Raw genomic sequence first — 17,257 nt, forward strand, 5'->3', positions numbered from 1 at the left:
CAACTCAGCCATGCTGGAAAAGACCTTGATGCTGGGAAAGTCTGAGGGAAGGAGGAAGGGGACAACAAAGGATGAGATGGTTGGATGGCATCACCAATTCAAAGGACATGAGTTTGAGCAAACTTTGGGAAATAGTGAAGGACGGGGAAACCTGGCATGCTAGTTCATTGAGTCACAAAGAGTCAGATGTGACTTAGTGAACAACAGCTCAGCCATGGTCAGTCTGAGTAGACTATAATTAGGAAAAATGATCACTGTGGAGGTCAGAGGTACAGCAGAAAGTTTAAGGCAAGTCAGAAAATGGAGACCAGCTGAAAAAGGGACCAGAAGGTGGGCTCAAGAGGCCATAAAGAGTCAGCCCAAAGGTCCAGAGGTAGTTCTCTTCCACCAGAGGTGAGGAACAGAGCAGAAATTGGAGACACAGGGATCTGAGAGTGATCAGGCTGAGACCAGTGTCTCTGCATGTGGTGGGTAGGTGAAGGCTGGGATTAGAAGGTGAAAGGGTTGAACCCAGAGACTTCTCGTATATTCTGATGGGAGAAATGTGTGTTGGTGCGTGCTGGAATAAGTCCATGTGACTTACAGGGATGAAACAAACCACAGATTTGTTAGACTCAATGTAAAATGCTACATTCTCAAGTCAAATATGAGCTGTTGGCCTTATAGTTATAAGCCTATTTGTCCTTCCCACTAAGAGTAGGGAACTGCACAGATAAGCAAGTATGTGTCTGTTTTCTTGGACTTTAATTGTGGTCTCAGCACTAAGTCCATGTCATTTAAATTTACCACACATCATATCTTCTGAGCTGTGCCATCTCACACACTTGCTCAGCTTGCTGAGGTCAGATTCCCAGGCATTGGGAGTATGACTTTTCCAGTAGGCACAATAGCACTGTGTAGGCTAGTAGAAGTCTTTACTCAGTGTCCACTTAATTGTCTGATTCGTATTGGGCTTATCGCCCTTTTCTTAATAAAAATGTTTGCCAGTCTTCATCCTTACCCTGGCACCTCTGTACCCTCTGCCGGCTATGGCTGAAAACAGAGATGGAGTGAGAGACTCTGTATCTTCCCTGGATGCTTTTAGACAGATCCTTTATCGCCTCTCTCCATTTCCATGAAAACAGCTCAGATAAGGACTATTTGAATTTCCATTCATTTTCTTCCCTCTTCTGTAATAGGTTGATGTTCTCATGTTTCAGCCTTTGAGTGAATTTGCTCCAAATGTTAGCTAACAGAGCCTATATCACCCACCTAGGATCTTTATTTCTTGGGTTCTTTGTCCTTCCTCAGAAGGATGTGTGTCGTGTAAAGAAAATAGTGGATTGTGTGATACCAAATTTCTCTCTATTTGCAGTTCTGGAAACTAAGGTTCCAGAAAACATAACAGTTTAGGGAAGTGTCAACAAATATTCCATGGGCAAATACCCAATTGAATGCAGAATTCCGGAGAAGAGCAAGGAGAGATAAGAAAGCCTTAATTAAGTGAACAATGCAAAGAAATAGAGGAAAACAATAGAATGGGAAAGACTAGAAGTCTCTTCAAGAAAAAGGGAATATTTCATGCAAAGATGGGCACAATAAAAGACAGAAAAAACAAAAATCTAACAGGAGCAGAAGAGATTAAGAAGAGGTAAGAAGAGTTGGCAAGATACACAGAATAACTATACAAGAAAGGTCTTAATGACCCAGCTAAACATGATGGTGTAGTCAGTTCACCTACAGCCATACATCCTAGAGTGTGAAATCAAGTGGGCCTTTCATTACTATGAACAAAGTTAGTGGAGGTAATGGAATTCCAGCTGAGCTATTTCAAATCCTAAAAGATGATGCTGTTAAAGTGTTGCACTCAGTATGCCAGCAAATTTGGAAAACTCACCAGTGGCCACAGGACTAGAAAGGACCATTTTCATTCCAATTCCAAAGAAGAGCAATGCCAAAGAATGTTCTAACTACTGTACAATTGTGTTCATTTCACATGTTGGTAAGGTGGCAAGGTAATGCTCAAAATTCTTCAAGCTAGGCTTCAACAGTACATGAACCAAGAAGTTGCAGATGTACAAGCTGGATTTAGAAAAGACAGAAGAACTAGAGATCAAATTGCCAACATCCATTGGATCATAGAAAAGCAACGGCAGTCCAAAAATACATTGATTCATTGATTATGTTAAAACCTTTGTGTGGATCATAGCAAACTGTGGAAAATTATTAAAGAGATGAGAATATCATACCAACTTACCTGTTTCCTGAGGAACCTGTATGCAGGTCCAGAAGCAACTGTTAGAACTGACATGGGACAATGGACTCGTTCAAAACTGGGAAAGGTGTAAGTACATCGAGGCTGCATATTGTCACTCTTCTTGTTTACTTATATGTAGAGCACAGCATGCAAAATGCCAGACTGGATGATTCACAAGCTGGAAACAGGATTGCTGGGAGAAATATCAATAACCTCAGATATGCAGATGATACCATTCTAATGGCATAAGGAGGAACTAAAGAGCCTCTTGATGAAAGTCAAAGAGGAGAGTGGTAAAGCTGGCTTACAACTCAAGATTCAAAAAACCAAGATGATGGCATCTGGTCCCATCACTTCTTGGCAAATAGATGGGGAAAATGTGGAAATAGTGACCGATTTTATTTTCTTAGGCTCCAAAATCACTGTGTACGGTGACTGTAGACATGAAATCTTGCTGTTTGCTCCTTGGAAGAAAAGCTATGACAAATCTAGACAGTGTACTAAAAGGCAGAGACATCACAATTTTTTTTTTTTTTTTGGTCTAGTGTTTTTCCGTAATTTATTCAATATAAGCCTGAATTTTGCAATAAAGAGCTCTTGATCTGAGCCACAGTCAGATTTAGGTCTCGTTTTTGCTGACTGTATAGAGCTTCTCTATCTTCAGCTGAGAAGAACGCAGTCAGCCTGATTTCTGTGTTGGCCATCTGGTGATGTCTATGTATAGAGTCATCTCTTGTGTTGTTGGAAGAGGGTGTTTACTATGACCAGTGTGTTCTCTTGGTAAAACTCTGCTAGCCTTTGTCCTGCTTTGTTTTGTACTCCAAAGCCAATCTTGACTATTACACCAAGTATCTCTTGACTTCCTACTTTTGCATTCCAATCCTCTGTGATGAAAAGGACATCTTCTTCTTCTTCTTTTTTTTTGGTGTTAGTTCTAGCAGGTCTTGCCAGTCTTCATAGAACCATTCAACTTCATCTCCTTTGGCATTAATAGGTGGGGCATAGACTTGGATTACTGTGGTGTTGAATGGTTTGCCTTGGAAATGAACTGAGATAATTCTGTCATTTTTGAGATTGCCCCCCAAGTATTGCATTTTGGACTCTCTTGTTAACTATGAGGGCTACTCCATTTAATCTAAGGGATTCTTGCCTACAATAGTAGGTATAATGGGCATCTGAATTAAATTCTCCCATTCCTATCCATTTTAGTTCACTAATTCCTAAAATGTTGATATTCACTCCTGCCATCTCCCTCTTCACCATGTCCAATTTACCTTGATTCATGGACCTAGCATTCCAGATTCCTATGCAATATTGTTCTTTACAGCATCGGACTTTATTTTCACCACCAGACACATCCACAGTTGAGCATCATTTCTACTTTGGTCCAGCCTCTTCATTCCTTCTGAAGTTATTTCTCCAGCATATTGGACACCTACCGTCCTGGGGGAAATTGCTGTCATCTTTATCTAGCTCTAACTATGAAGGTTACACAGCTTAGAAGAAGCTTCTCTACAGGAACATTGTGTGCTCCCATCAGATGTGTGATACCAGCCATGGTACCAGTGTCACCTATCTAATATTTTGAAGTGAGAATGTACTTTCTCTTCCAAGTCATCTGTCATGGAGAGCTTGAGGGGTAGAAAAACAGCAGAATGCTTTCCTTGTGGTTCTAACCAGTGGGTGGGCATATGAACTCCTTTGGTGTGCACCTTAACCCCTTTGCTTTGAGTTGGAGGACCTTTCCTTGCACAGAGAACATGTTGACTCTCTTATTAGTTAATTATTTAAGTTGGCCCCATGACCCTTCCCTCTCAAGGTCTGAAAGCCACTCCTACATTCTTGTTTCTCGGCTCATGTACTTCTAAAGTTTTTAGAATGTATTTTTAGAACAAGTATGCTTATAAGTAGGTTTTTGACATTTTCAAATATTAGAATTGGAGCATATTTTTTTCTGTATCAAATGCACAATGGCAGAATGTACCCTTAATTTCAAGGAGACTCATTGAAAACTTCCATCTTGATGCATAATTACCACGAGTCAAAGTGGTCATGATTAGTCAGTCAAGCCTCACAATTAAAATCCTCTGTTTGATGAACTTTTGAAATAAAATGCCATTATCATCTAAAACCTCAATAATCTATGATAATGAGGCTCTCGATTAATTCTTTTGTTCTTCACAAAAAGATTAATAATGTTCATATTTTTTTTAAGTATCAACATCTGCAAGAGGCAAACCATATAAACCATATGTAACTAATCTCTTCCAAAGGGAGCAAGAAACAGATTTCGGCATATGTTTTATGGACAGCTAGTATTGCCCTACAATAATTGTTCATGCTAATTATCTTTCTTGAATTGATTACGTTTGCAATAAATTATTATCTTTATGATTATTGTTAGTTTCAGGAAAATGTTCAAGAAATAAATGGTGGTTAGTATAAATGACCTTGCACTAAGCTAGTATTTCAGATAAATGCCACATTAAGTGGATAATTGCTCTGATCTGATTTTTACCCTTCACAGCTACTTCTGGTCTAGCTGCTGCTTTAGAAATCCTGAGCACCCAGGTGGAATTCTACAAGTATTAAGAATACATTTGAACAGCTTAGATAAGTCATTAAGTTTATGTGGAATATTGTCCTGGACATTATCATGACTTTAACTTAGGTGGCCACTAGTGACTATAGTGATGACCTTTATTTGTTCCAAGGTAATGATCCATCATGAAAGCCAAGGACAGATTATATCTTCATTTACCTATAGGGCCCATGGCTAAAAATACAATGTGTGTGTTTGTGCTCAGTCGTGTCTTACTCTTTACAACCCCATGGACTGTAGCCCACCAGGTTCCTCTGTCTTTGGTATTTTCCAGGCAAGAATACTGGAGTGGGTTGCCATGTCCTTTTCCAGGGGATCTTCCTGACCCAGGGATTGAATACACCTCTGTTGTATTACAGGCAGATTCTTTACCACTGAGCCATGAGGGAAGCCAAAAATGTAATAGACTAGCACCTTCCTGATGGCTCAGATGGTAAAGAATCCACCTGCAATGCGGGAGACCAGGATTTGATCCCTGGGTTGGGAAGATCCCCTGGAGGAGGGCATGGCAACCCACTCCAGTATTCTTGCCTAGAGAATCCCTCATGGGCAGAGGAGCCTGGTGGGCTACAGTCCATGGGATCGCAAAGAGTCAGACAGGACTGAGCAACTAAGCACACACAGGGCAATGTTTGGTCATCTCCCTATATAAACTCTCCCAATGTTCATAGTCTTTATGATCAATAAGATCTTCTTTTATAGTAATTGAAATTTATTTTTCATCATGTTTCATCCTTGTTTGCAAAAACAACTAGGAACTAGGTGCTCAAACTCTTATCAATCATTGATAGGCCACTGAAAAAGAGTAACTACTTATAGAGGAACATGATCCACATGAATGCATCTCAGTCATCTCAATCACGTCTGACTCTTTGTAGCCCCATGGACTGTAGCCCACCAGGCTTCTCTGTCAATGGGATTATTGTGGTAAGAATGCTGGAATTGGCTGCCGTTTCCTCCTCCAGAGGATCTTCCCAAGCCAGGGATTGAACCCTTGGCTCCTGTGACTCCTGCATTGGCAGGCAAATTCTTTACCACTGAGCCTCCTGGGAAGCCCCATGATCCACATAGCTAACAACACATATTGATTCCCTACAGCATGCAGACCCTTGCATGCTTTTGTTACAGAAACAATTCATGAAGTAATCAAGTACAAATTGGGTATAAGCTAAATATCTGGATTTACTTTCAGCAAAATTAGCCAACGATCCTAATATTTCTTAGTATTACTTGGTATTAATTATATATAGCATAATATATAATATATATATCAGACTTTCCAGGTGGCACTATTGATAAAGAACCTACTTGCCAATGCAGGAGAAAGGAGAGACTCGGGTTCGATCCCTGGGTCAGGAAGATCCCCTGCGGAAGGGTTTGGCAACACACTCCAGTATTGTTTCCTGAAGAATCCAATGGACAGAGTGGAGCCCATCCATGGGGTCATAAAGAGTCAGACATGACTTAAGCAACTTAACACACACACACATAATATATGTTACTTGGTAATATTCTTAGTATTATATCCATAATATACCACTGCTGCTGCTGCTGCTGCTAAGTCGCTTCAGTCGTGTCGGACTCTGTGCGACCCCATAGACGGCAGCCCAACAGGCTCCCCCGTCCCTGGGATTTTCCAGGCAAAAAAACTGGAGTGGGTTGCCATTTCCTTCTCCAATGCATGAAAGTGAAAAGTGAAAGTGAAATCGCTTAGTCGTGTCCAGCTCTTAGTGACCCCATGGACTGCAGCCTACCAGGCTTCTCTGCCCATGGGATTTTCCAGGCAAGAGTACTAGCACAGCAGTTTCCAGCAAATCAGTCAGCCATTCTTTTGCTGGTTCCTGCAGAGCACAGTTGTGAATAAGACATCCATTTCACCTGAGCAGTCTTCTGAGGGATATGAAGCAGATAATAGCAAAAAAAAAAAAAAAAAAAAAAGTCAGTACATTACAGGGTTATTGTGTGGTTAGACTATGGGAGGTCCATGGAACTGGAGGATCATAGAGAGATGCACCTAGCCTAGCAGGAGTGACAGAAGATGTGTGGTAGAAATGACATCACAGTCAAGTTCTGAGTGGTGAACAGGATTCAAGAGAACTCAAGTGAGCTGGGTGAGGACTGGGAAGGCACATAGAGAGTGGGTTCTGGGTTCTTGACAATGAGAGCATGTACATAAGTTCCGAAGGCCAGCAAGAGTATGGCATGCTTTGAGAACAATACTGGATGTTAGTTCAGTGTGGCTGGACCATCAGATGCAGATAGTAGCTGAGCCTGCAGAGCTGGAAGTTTGGCTTTTGCACTGAAGGTAAGGAGAGCCATTACAGTGTTGGGAGGGGAGGGATGTGCTCAGACATGAATGTTAGAAAACGTATTGAGATAGCAGCGTGAACTGCCATGGGGGGAGTTGCTGGAAATATAACCTAGGACGAAGAATGGCCCACTCCAGACACTCTTGCCTTTCCATGTTCCCTGCAAGTAAAAGCCCATCCGGGAACCAAGCTAACAGGTGAACAGGATTTTCAATTATTCTGGAGCAATGCTATAATCTACTTCCTATGAGAAGAATGCTGTTTGCCATGGCTGAAAATGCTCAATTGGTAGTTCTCTGGGAGAAACTACTCAATTTGCAAAAATTTAAATACCCACAGAGTAAAAACAAAAGCAGCTAATAAGAAATATGTCACTGAAATTGAACAGAAGCTAGAAAAGTCCAATTTCTTGTTTTGTTTTATCTTTTCAAAAGCTTGGTTCCACAGCCATTTACCCATGTTATCATTCATCCTTTGTATCATTAGCACTTGGGAAAATGCCTGAAACTGTCACCATGAGACAGGCAACATGTAGAAACTAGAAATGCAGTTTAGGGAAATTAGAAAATAAAACTCTTAAGGAGAGAGTTGAACGTTTCATTAAACATAAAGATGATGCTAAAAAAAAAAAATCCTTCCTGACTTCAAGACTTGCTGGCTACTGAAATGTCATCGCCAATTAGGTCTCTTTTGCATGCTCTGTGGTGCAAAACCAATTATTCTGACAGTGTCTTCAGAACACAGAGATCACTGATTTGGGCAGGCAAAGCAAGGGCCAGTTTTGAACCAGACATATATTAAAGCAGGTACCCGTTTTATAAAAGAAAGGCATTGCTAATCATTCATTCATGCCAGGACAGATCATACACAATGCAGGGGGCCCAATGGAGGCAGGCAGTTCCAGAACTGGATATGGGCCATGCATGTAGAAAGCTTAGTTATAGTTGATTAAAAGTGTTATGTCGTGGCCTTAAATGGCAGAAACAAAGTGGAAAGCAGTCATGTCAATAGAGAGTGTGCTTTCATTAAAAGTAGGTGAGAAATATGGCATGGGGCAGGAGTAGTGACTAGAAGTAAGAGGAAAAACATAGTTAATACTTTCCTGAACCAGACCCTGTATTTAGTGTGTATATGTCTTATCTTGGGGCTTTGCTGGTAGCTCAGACAGTAAAGAATCTGCCTGCAATGCAGGAAATCTGGGTTTGATCACTGAGTTGGGAAGATCCCCTGGAGAAGGAAATGGCAACCCACTCCAGTATTCATGCCTGGAAAATCCCATGGACAGAAGAGCCTGGTGGGCTACAGTCCATGGGGTTGCAAAGAGTCAGACAGGACTGAAGTGACTAGCACAACAAAACGACAACAATATCCCACCTTAGAAATGGATATCACATGATAGGGATGCAATTACTTATCTTTTAATATGAGGGAAGTAAGACTTAGAGTCAATGGTTTACTGGCCCTGGGACTTTGGTTTCTGTTAGCACTGGGGATCACCCTGGACTTCATGGTACATCATTTTATTTCTACTTTACTCTGAAACTAGAGGTCTCAGGGTAAAGACGAGATACAATTTTGGTTTCAGAATTTTGTAAATTTCATTAGGTCAAGGAACCATGAGAATTCCTTGTATATTCTTCAAAGAGTAAGACAGAGGGCAAGAAGCATGGAGCTAACTCCAAGAAGCATGGAGTTATAGGGTCTCTTCTGGTATTGTACCAGCATGGGCAGTTCAAATAATGAGACTCTCAATATGCCAAGGAAGGCTTCTTAGAAGAGGTGAAGGCCATAGCTGGACTTTTGAAAGTAGGACCTGGACAAAAGAATACAAGGGAATCCTTGGAAAGGAAGAGAGCTGAGGAAATAAAACCAATCCTGGGCCTGCTGGAAGGGCAACATGGATTCCAGTTCAGATAACTGAGAAACGACTTCACTGTACCAGTGTCTGACTTGAGGTGAGGAAACCAGGAAATAACACCATGAAGGTTGTACACTAGAGATCTGCGCTTTGGGAGTTGGGAAGACACATGATTTTTGGTTAAGTTTTTTTTTTTTTTTTAATGTGGACTACTTTTAAAGTTTTTATTGAATTTGTTACAATAGTTTCTGTGTTATGTTTTGATTTTGTGGCCATGAAGCATGTGGAATCTTAGCTCCCCAACCAGGGATTGAACCCACATCCCATTCATTGGAAGGCAAAGTCTTAACTATTAGACTGCCATAGAAGCCCCAAGAGACAGGAGTTTGAGAGGCGGTTGATGGTAGACAAGGAAAGGCTGAGCTGCTCCCTTGGTCTTCACTTGCCCCTCTCCAGTTTTGGATCTGTACAGCAGACATTTTCCTAATTTTGATAAATGTGGTTTTAAACCTTCCTCTCGTCCCACTTGACTTCCAAGTAGACTGTATTTCTGTGCCCCTCTTACAGCCAACACTTGAGAGAAGGATGAGTTAGAAGGAAGAATGTTGGGGATATTAGAGTATACCTCTGATTCTCTGGCTGGCATTGCCTCCTTCTACATTCTAGATTTATTTACCTGGTTTATAGTTTTCCTCCCTCCCTGTTTGAACATACCAATCACTAAATTCAGGTTTGAAGAGTTCCTTTTGTCTGAACATGGCATGCTCCAGTGAGGGTTAGGGCAGTGGAATAGAGGGCCAGTTGTTGAAGAAAAGGCATAGGATTTCGAGACCTTGAATACAGGCTGGACACTGAACTCAATCATAGCTGAGAAAGAGGAACATGTTTGTTTTTATGAGAACTGGGGTATGTCCTGCACAGATCAGAGAAGCATGGGCTGAAAAGGAGAGGGAAGAGTTGCATTTTCCAAATAATTCTCTGCTCCTTCACCTGAAGTTTGGCTCTGTGATACATGACTTGGATGTCATAGGCAGATGACCGAAAACTGCACTGAATTCTGCAGAGCTCAGCTTTGTCTATATTGGTGGTAACTCCATTGAGTTACTCTTTGAGTTCACAGGTGGAGTGACCACTTTGACCACTGACATAATTTAGAGAAATAGAGTAAGTTCAACAGGAGTATATGTATAGCCTCAAATGTGCTTTTTTAAAGACTTTGGGGCAGCAGGCAATTTCTTTAGTACTTCAGTTCTGGGATGGTGACGAGACTAATCTGACTTTGGTAGATTTCTGTTGGGCAGATGGGAATCCATGCTTTTCTCCTCTTACTATCTTTTGATGTCTTAGATGTCTTATTAGTCAATAAAGTTCCTTTTTTTCAGACACTCGTGGTGTTTCTAACAGCTTTCTTCCAGCCTCGCTGTCATTCAGTCAACCATGGCCAGTTTTAGCCTCCCACCCAAGTCATCTGACTCCATTTGTGACAAGAGAAGCTATCATCTGGGCCAATCTTCAAGAATTATCTCAGTTGATTGGTGCCAACACATAGCAAGCATGCCAAACATCCAGAATACGCCTTAGCGGGTAGGGCCAAAATGAAAAAATAAAATTTCATCTTAAACTTTTAGGTGAATTCATTCTTTCCTTATTCAAAAGTTACAAAATATTTACTTATACTGAATACATCTTACAAAATAATTTCAGGGGCACAATTCTGTTCCTAAAGAGCCCATCATCTTTACAAAGTGATGTCTGCATTGTCGTTGCTGTTGTTTAGTTGCTCAGTCGTGTCCGAGTCTTTGTGACTCCATGAACTGTAACCCACCAGGCTCCTCTGTCCATTGGATTTGCTATGGACAAGAATACTGGAGTGAGTTGCCATTTCCTTCTCCAGGGGACCTTCCCAACCCAGGGATTGAACCCAAGTCTCTTGTGTCTCCTGTATTGGCAGACAGATTCTTTACCACTGTGCCACCTGGGTATATTTAATGTATTAGGAAAAAATCAACACTATTAGCAAAAGTGGCCATGTAAGCATTGCTATTTTACCTGTTATCCTATTTGTCCAGTAGGACAAAGCTGGAGATATAGAGATGATTAGGGAAAAAGAGAAAAGAATGATAAAATATGTTTAAGGATTTGCTAGAAATTGCCAACCAGGATGTGGGAAAGATTAATTAATATTGTTTTGTCTAATGTAATCATTCCTTACCATTTTGAACTAAGAAAGCAAATATAGTGTAAATGAATAAAGCATAATCAAATCTATTTCTTTGAAATGTACTTTACACCAGGTTAGTACAGATTCTTGAACCATCTCTTTGTTGAAAAGAATCCACGTATTCAGTAATTGCTTTGGTACAATTGGATAGCTATGAAAATGTTTTAAGTTAATTTTCTTCCTCATATTGTACATTAAAATAATTTCCAGATGAGCTAAAAGTACTTAAAACATAACAAATGTATTATAAACTGGGGATAGAGCTGGTCTTTCCAAATGTGGCTCCAAAGAATGGACCTCTAAGGAAAAGGAAGGGCTTCCCTGGTGGCTCACATGGTAAAGAATCCACCTGCAATGCAGGAGACCCAGGTTTGATCCTGAAGAAGGGAATGGCTACCCACTCTTGTATTTTTGCCTAGGAAATCTCATGGACAGAAAAGCCTGGCAGGCTACAGTCCATGGGCACCCAAACTAATGGAACACAGCTGAGCAACTAACACTTTCACTTTCACTTTCAAGAGGTAGGGAGGGAGGAGACAGAACTGACTACATTAAGTTATTAGCAACCCACTCCAGTACTCTTGCCTGGAGAATCCCATGGAGGGAGGAGCCTGGTGGGCTACAGTCCATGAGGTCACAAAGAGTCAGACACGACTGAGCGACTTCACTCACTCACTCCAAAGCGTCTCCATACAAAAGGCAGTATAAATAAAACTACAGGGGAAATTATAAAAACTTGAAAAATACTTGCAACATATGACAAAGTTTGAGGAAAAAAATTCTTAAAAGAAATTTGAGTAGCCAATAAGTGTATACAAAGTGGAGCTTCCAAGGTGGCTCAGCAGTAAAGAATCTGCCTGCCAATACAGGAGATGCAGGAGATGTGGGTTCAACCCCTTGGTTGGAAAGATCCCCTGGAAGAGGAAATGGTAACCCACTCCAGTGTTCTTGCCTGGAGAATCCCATGGACAGAGGAGCCTGGCGGACTACAGTCACAGGATCGCAGAGTCAGACATGACTTAGCAACTGAGCATTTAGGCACATATACAAAATAGTCAGCCCCCGTAGTGCTATGATAATGTCAAGATGCAGCAAAACAGACAAGATTTTAAAAGTAACAATGCTAAGGGAAATAGTTTCTCACAGTCATTAATGCCAGGAAACAATCTTCCTAGGTCACAGGTTGGTTAGCACATTTCAAATTTGGGTCCATCTTTTGACCCAGAAATTTTACACTGAAGAATTTATCCTATAGAATAATTTAAAAATTATATTATTATTATGCCTACTGTACATTTACTATGTTCAAGGCCCTCTGCCAAGCAATTTACCTGCTTTATCCCATTTAATTTTCCCTACCATGTTATGAGAAGGGGCTGTTATGTCCTATTCTCTGTTTGAGGTAAGAAAAGGTCACCTGACTAGTAGGTAAGTAGAAATAAAATATTTCTTCCTATTAAGTATTGTTTTAATTATGAAAATGACTAAAACAGCTTAAAATTCTAATACAGGGATTTGTTAAATTATGTCACAGTTATTCAATGAAATTCAACCACCTCGACTTTAAAAAAAAATGGGGTAGAATATTTTTTAACATACACAGATGTCTCTGATGTGTTAAGTGTGAGAAATGTTACCAAAGAATGTACACAAAATGATCTCAGTTTTGTTTAAAAAATAGTATCGGTATTTTCCTATGTATATACAGACATCTTTATAAGTCTTAAAAAATATATGTTAGTCCTTTCAGTTCAGTTCAGTCGCTCAGTCGTGTCCGACTCTTTACGACCCCATGAATCGCAGCACGCCAGGCCTCCCTGTCCATCACCAACTCCCAGGGTTCACCCAGACTCATGTACATTGAGTCAGGGATGCCATCCAGCCATCTCATCCTCTGTCGTCCCCTTCTCCTCCTGCCCCCAATCCCTCCCAGCATCAGAGTCTTTTCCAATGAGTCAACTCTTCGCATGAGGTGGCCAAAGTACTGGAGTTTCAGCTTGAGCATCATTCCTTCCAAAGAAATCCCTTCAGAATGGACTGATTGGATCTCCTTGCAATCCAAGGGACTCTCAAGAGTCTTCTCCAACACTACAGTTCAAAAGCATCAATTCTTCGGCCCTCAGCCTTCTTCACAGTCCAATTCTCACATCCATACATGACCACAGGAAAAACCATAGCCTTGACTAGACGGACCTTTGTTGGCAAAGTAATGTCTCTGCTTTTGAATATGCTATCTAGGTTGGTCATAACTTTCCTTCCAAGGAGTAAGCGTCTTTTAATTTCATGGCTGAAGTCACCATCTGCAGTGATTTTGGATCCCCCAAAAATAAAGTCTGACACTGTTTCCACTGTTTCCCCATCTATTTCCCATGAAGTGATGGGACCAGATGCCATGATCTTCGTTTTCTGAATGTTGAGCTTTAAGCCAACTTTTTCACTCTCCACTTTCACTTTCATCCAGAGGCTTTGTAGTTTCTCTTCACTTTGTGCCATAAGGGTGGTGTCATCTGCATAATCTGAGGTTATTGATATTTCTCCCGGCAATCTTGATTCCAGCTTGTGTTTCTTCCAGTCCAGCGTTTCTCATGATGTACTCTGTATATAAGTTAAATAAGCAGGGTGACAATATACAGCCTTGACGAACTCCTTTTCCTATTTGGAACCAGTCTGTTGTTCCATGTCCAGTTCTAACTGTTGCTTCCTGACCTGCATACAAATTTCTCAAGAGGCAGGTCAGGTGGTCTGGTATTCCCATCTCTTTCAGAATTTTCCACAGTTTATTGTGATCCACACAGTCAAAGGCTTAGGTGTGTCCAACTCTTTGTGATCTCATGGACTGTAGCCTGCCAGGCTCCTCTGTCTGTGGGATTTTCCAGGCAAGAATACTGGAGTGGGTAGTCATTCCCTTCTCCAGGGGATCTTTCGGACCCAGGGATTGAACTGGGGTGTGTTGCATTGCAGGCAGATTTTGACCATCTGAGCCATGAGGGAAGCCCTATTAAAATGTATATATCAAACTATTAATAGAATTTATGTCTGGATGATGGTATTGGGCCTGGCATTTTCTTATTTTTGCTGCTTGCTTCTTATTTTTTCTACATTAAACACATTTTTGCTTGCTTATTTTAAAAGTTTGCTCTCTACCCTGAAGTCTTTAAGCAACAGAGCAAAGTCAGTTAATAGTTGTTCACTTCTCTCTCAAGTGGAAAATAGAAGATCCAGTGGCAGTGTGCTCAGTGGACGATAAAACAAAGCAGGCTGAAGAGAAATAGGTTTCAGCTGGACTCTCAAAAGATTTTCTTGACAAGTAGTGAGTAAACATTGAATTACTCAGCAGAGGTAGATGTAGAGCTACATGGCCTTATAAAGAACAAGAAGACTCTCTAAATCTCAGTTACCAAAGTCCCCAACCTAAAACAGAGATTCTGACCTGGGGCTCAACAGGTCCCTGGATAGAATCAGGGATACCTATGAACTTGGACAGAAGGAAGCTGCATCTTTATCTTCTTAAGTGTCCAGCTACACATTAGAATTTCCTTCCATTGAAAATACAGGCAACAAACCACTGTTAGTGGCTCCTGTGACTTTGTCACCAGTAGAAAGCCCATGTATTTTCATGTCATATTACAGATGTTTATATTGTTACATTTATTATTTGAAATTATCATAGATAATGCTTCATAGATTGCTCCTTAGTCTTATTTAATACAATTATAAAGAAGCATACATACTGCCATATTTTTTTTTAGTAGTATTTTGCTAACCTTGTTTCAATATCATGGTTTCCTTTTAGAATCCTGTGTATCTTAGTCTTATGTGTTTGAAGACATGCTCCTGAACAGGGGTCAGTAGACTTCGCTGGAGTGCCAAGCAAGTCCATGGCACATGATAGGTTAAATGCCTCTGATGCAAAATCTATAGACCAGACAGGTGTAGGCAGTTGGAAGGTGCCTCTACTCTTCTGCGATCCTCCATGAGGCATCTTGCCTTGAGGTTCAAAGTTGGGTTACAGAGCTTCCAGTTACAGGAGTGTGAGTGCAGTGGCTGGCACACAGTAGGCATTTTAATATAGGTGTGTAACCTCTCTTTCCATTCCTTGCCTGCCTCTTTGAGCAGCCAACAGCTATCCCTGTCCACAAGCCAGGTAAAAAGTAAAAAGTTAGTATTTACTATTTTTTTAAAATGGTCTTCTGTTTAACTGTATTGAATTGGGCTTTAGCCAGCTAACATCTGTATAACCAGATCATCCATTCAGACACCTGCTGAGCAGACACCTGGTACAAAGGCCTATAAGAGTAGTTCTTGGAGACACAGACTGTTGGCCCTTTGTTCTGCAGGAGAGCATCATCTGGCAGGGGAGAAATGAGGTACATGCAAACCATTTTCACAGAAGGTGTACAACTGAGGGAGTAGCTGAGATTGATTTTGGAGTGTGGTGGCACACTTATTTCCGGAACTCTGTACTTGCCTACTTTTTTCTTTATGGAAGTTTGGTTTATTTCTGTTGTTCTTATGGGAAAGGGACACCAAAAAAAAAAAAAAGTACTAGCCACCCTTCCTCATCTCCTAGTTGAGTTTATTTTTCTGGCCCTTTCACTGTTACATCCCTACACTTGCCCCTGGGTGGTAGGTATCCAATCAGTATTTGCTGATGGATGAAGGTAGCGTGCATCCTGATTTATGAAACACCTTCACATCCATTGACTTAAACCCGTTTCTTAATGTGTGATCTGAGAAACAGAGAAATTGTTAAAATAGACTCCTGGGCCTGATTCCAACCTTCTAACTCAGACTCTCTGAGCTTAGGCTACAGAAACCTGAATTGTAAACAGGTTTCCCTTTCTGGTCCTCTTCTCTGGTGATTTTTTTCTTCACACAAAAATTTGAGAACCACTATCTTACATGATCCTCAAACAAAAAAAATTCCTATAAATTAGGTAGGGCAAGCACCATCAGCCCATCCAGAAATTAGGAACATGAATGAGGAGAAGAGAGGTTAAGTGGTTTTTTTGAAGTTGACACATTATAATATAGCAGCTAGTTAGGGTATTACTCAGAGAGAAGGAGCTCAGCAGGTAGACAAAAGAGAATTTTACAGCCAGAACCTGTAAATCCGGGCCCAGAGAATGGAAAGTGTAAGGTGGAAAGTCTGAGGTTCAGGCGGAAAGATTGCCCAGGGGGTTTCATCCAGGCGAGGGGTAGTAAAGGTTTCAGTGAGGACAAAATTGCTGGGTATGAGAAGGAGAGAGTATAATCAGTTCTCATCATTCGCGCATTCCATGTTTGCAGATTCACCTGCTCTCTGAGATGGATCTGTGACCCACAGTCAATACTCAAGGTGTTTTCACTGATATTCGCAGACTTGCACAGAGTAGTGAAAAGTTCTGGGTGCCCAGCGTTCATGTTCCCAGCTGAGGTGGAGCAAGGCAAGTGCTGTCTCAGCTCTCAGACTATAAATACGTGTCCTTTTGGTGGCCTACTTAGTAGTGCCATCTTTTTTGCATTTCATTGGTGATTTCTATGTTTAAAATAACCCCCAGTGTAGTAAATGCTGTCTAGGTTCCTAAGCACAAGAAGGCTGTAACATGCTTTAGGGGATGAATAGGTGTCAGATAAACTTCAATCAATAGCAACAATGTGGGTGGGCATGAGTTAAATACTAAAGAATCAACAATGTTTAGTAAGTAAGGTGGTTTAAGACAGAAACAAGCTTAAAACAAGGTTACATATGGATTGGTTGATGAGATTGTTGTGATCAGAGTCTGGTAAGAACCTAACCCTAGATTTCTCTAGGTGCCAAGGCTCAGTGTTCACTAATTCAGCGTTCCCTGTGATTTCACAGAATGCATGTATCAAGAAGAATACACTGTAATTATTTAGCAGTAATACCTGGAAGTGCCTACCCTGCCCCTGTTCTGTGTTTTAGTGTCAGGGCTAGGCACCCTTACAGCAATGCAATTGTTTACCTTGATCTACATGGCAAAGGTGGGGAAACTGAGGCTCAGAATTTTGGAATTAATCTGACATCACT

Source organism: Bos javanicus, chromosome 7 (assembly GCF_032452875.1).
Source record: "Bos javanicus breed banteng chromosome 7, ARS-OSU_banteng_1.0, whole genome shotgun sequence".
Taxonomy (NCBI): domain Eukaryota; kingdom Metazoa; phylum Chordata; class Mammalia; order Artiodactyla; family Bovidae; genus Bos; species Bos javanicus.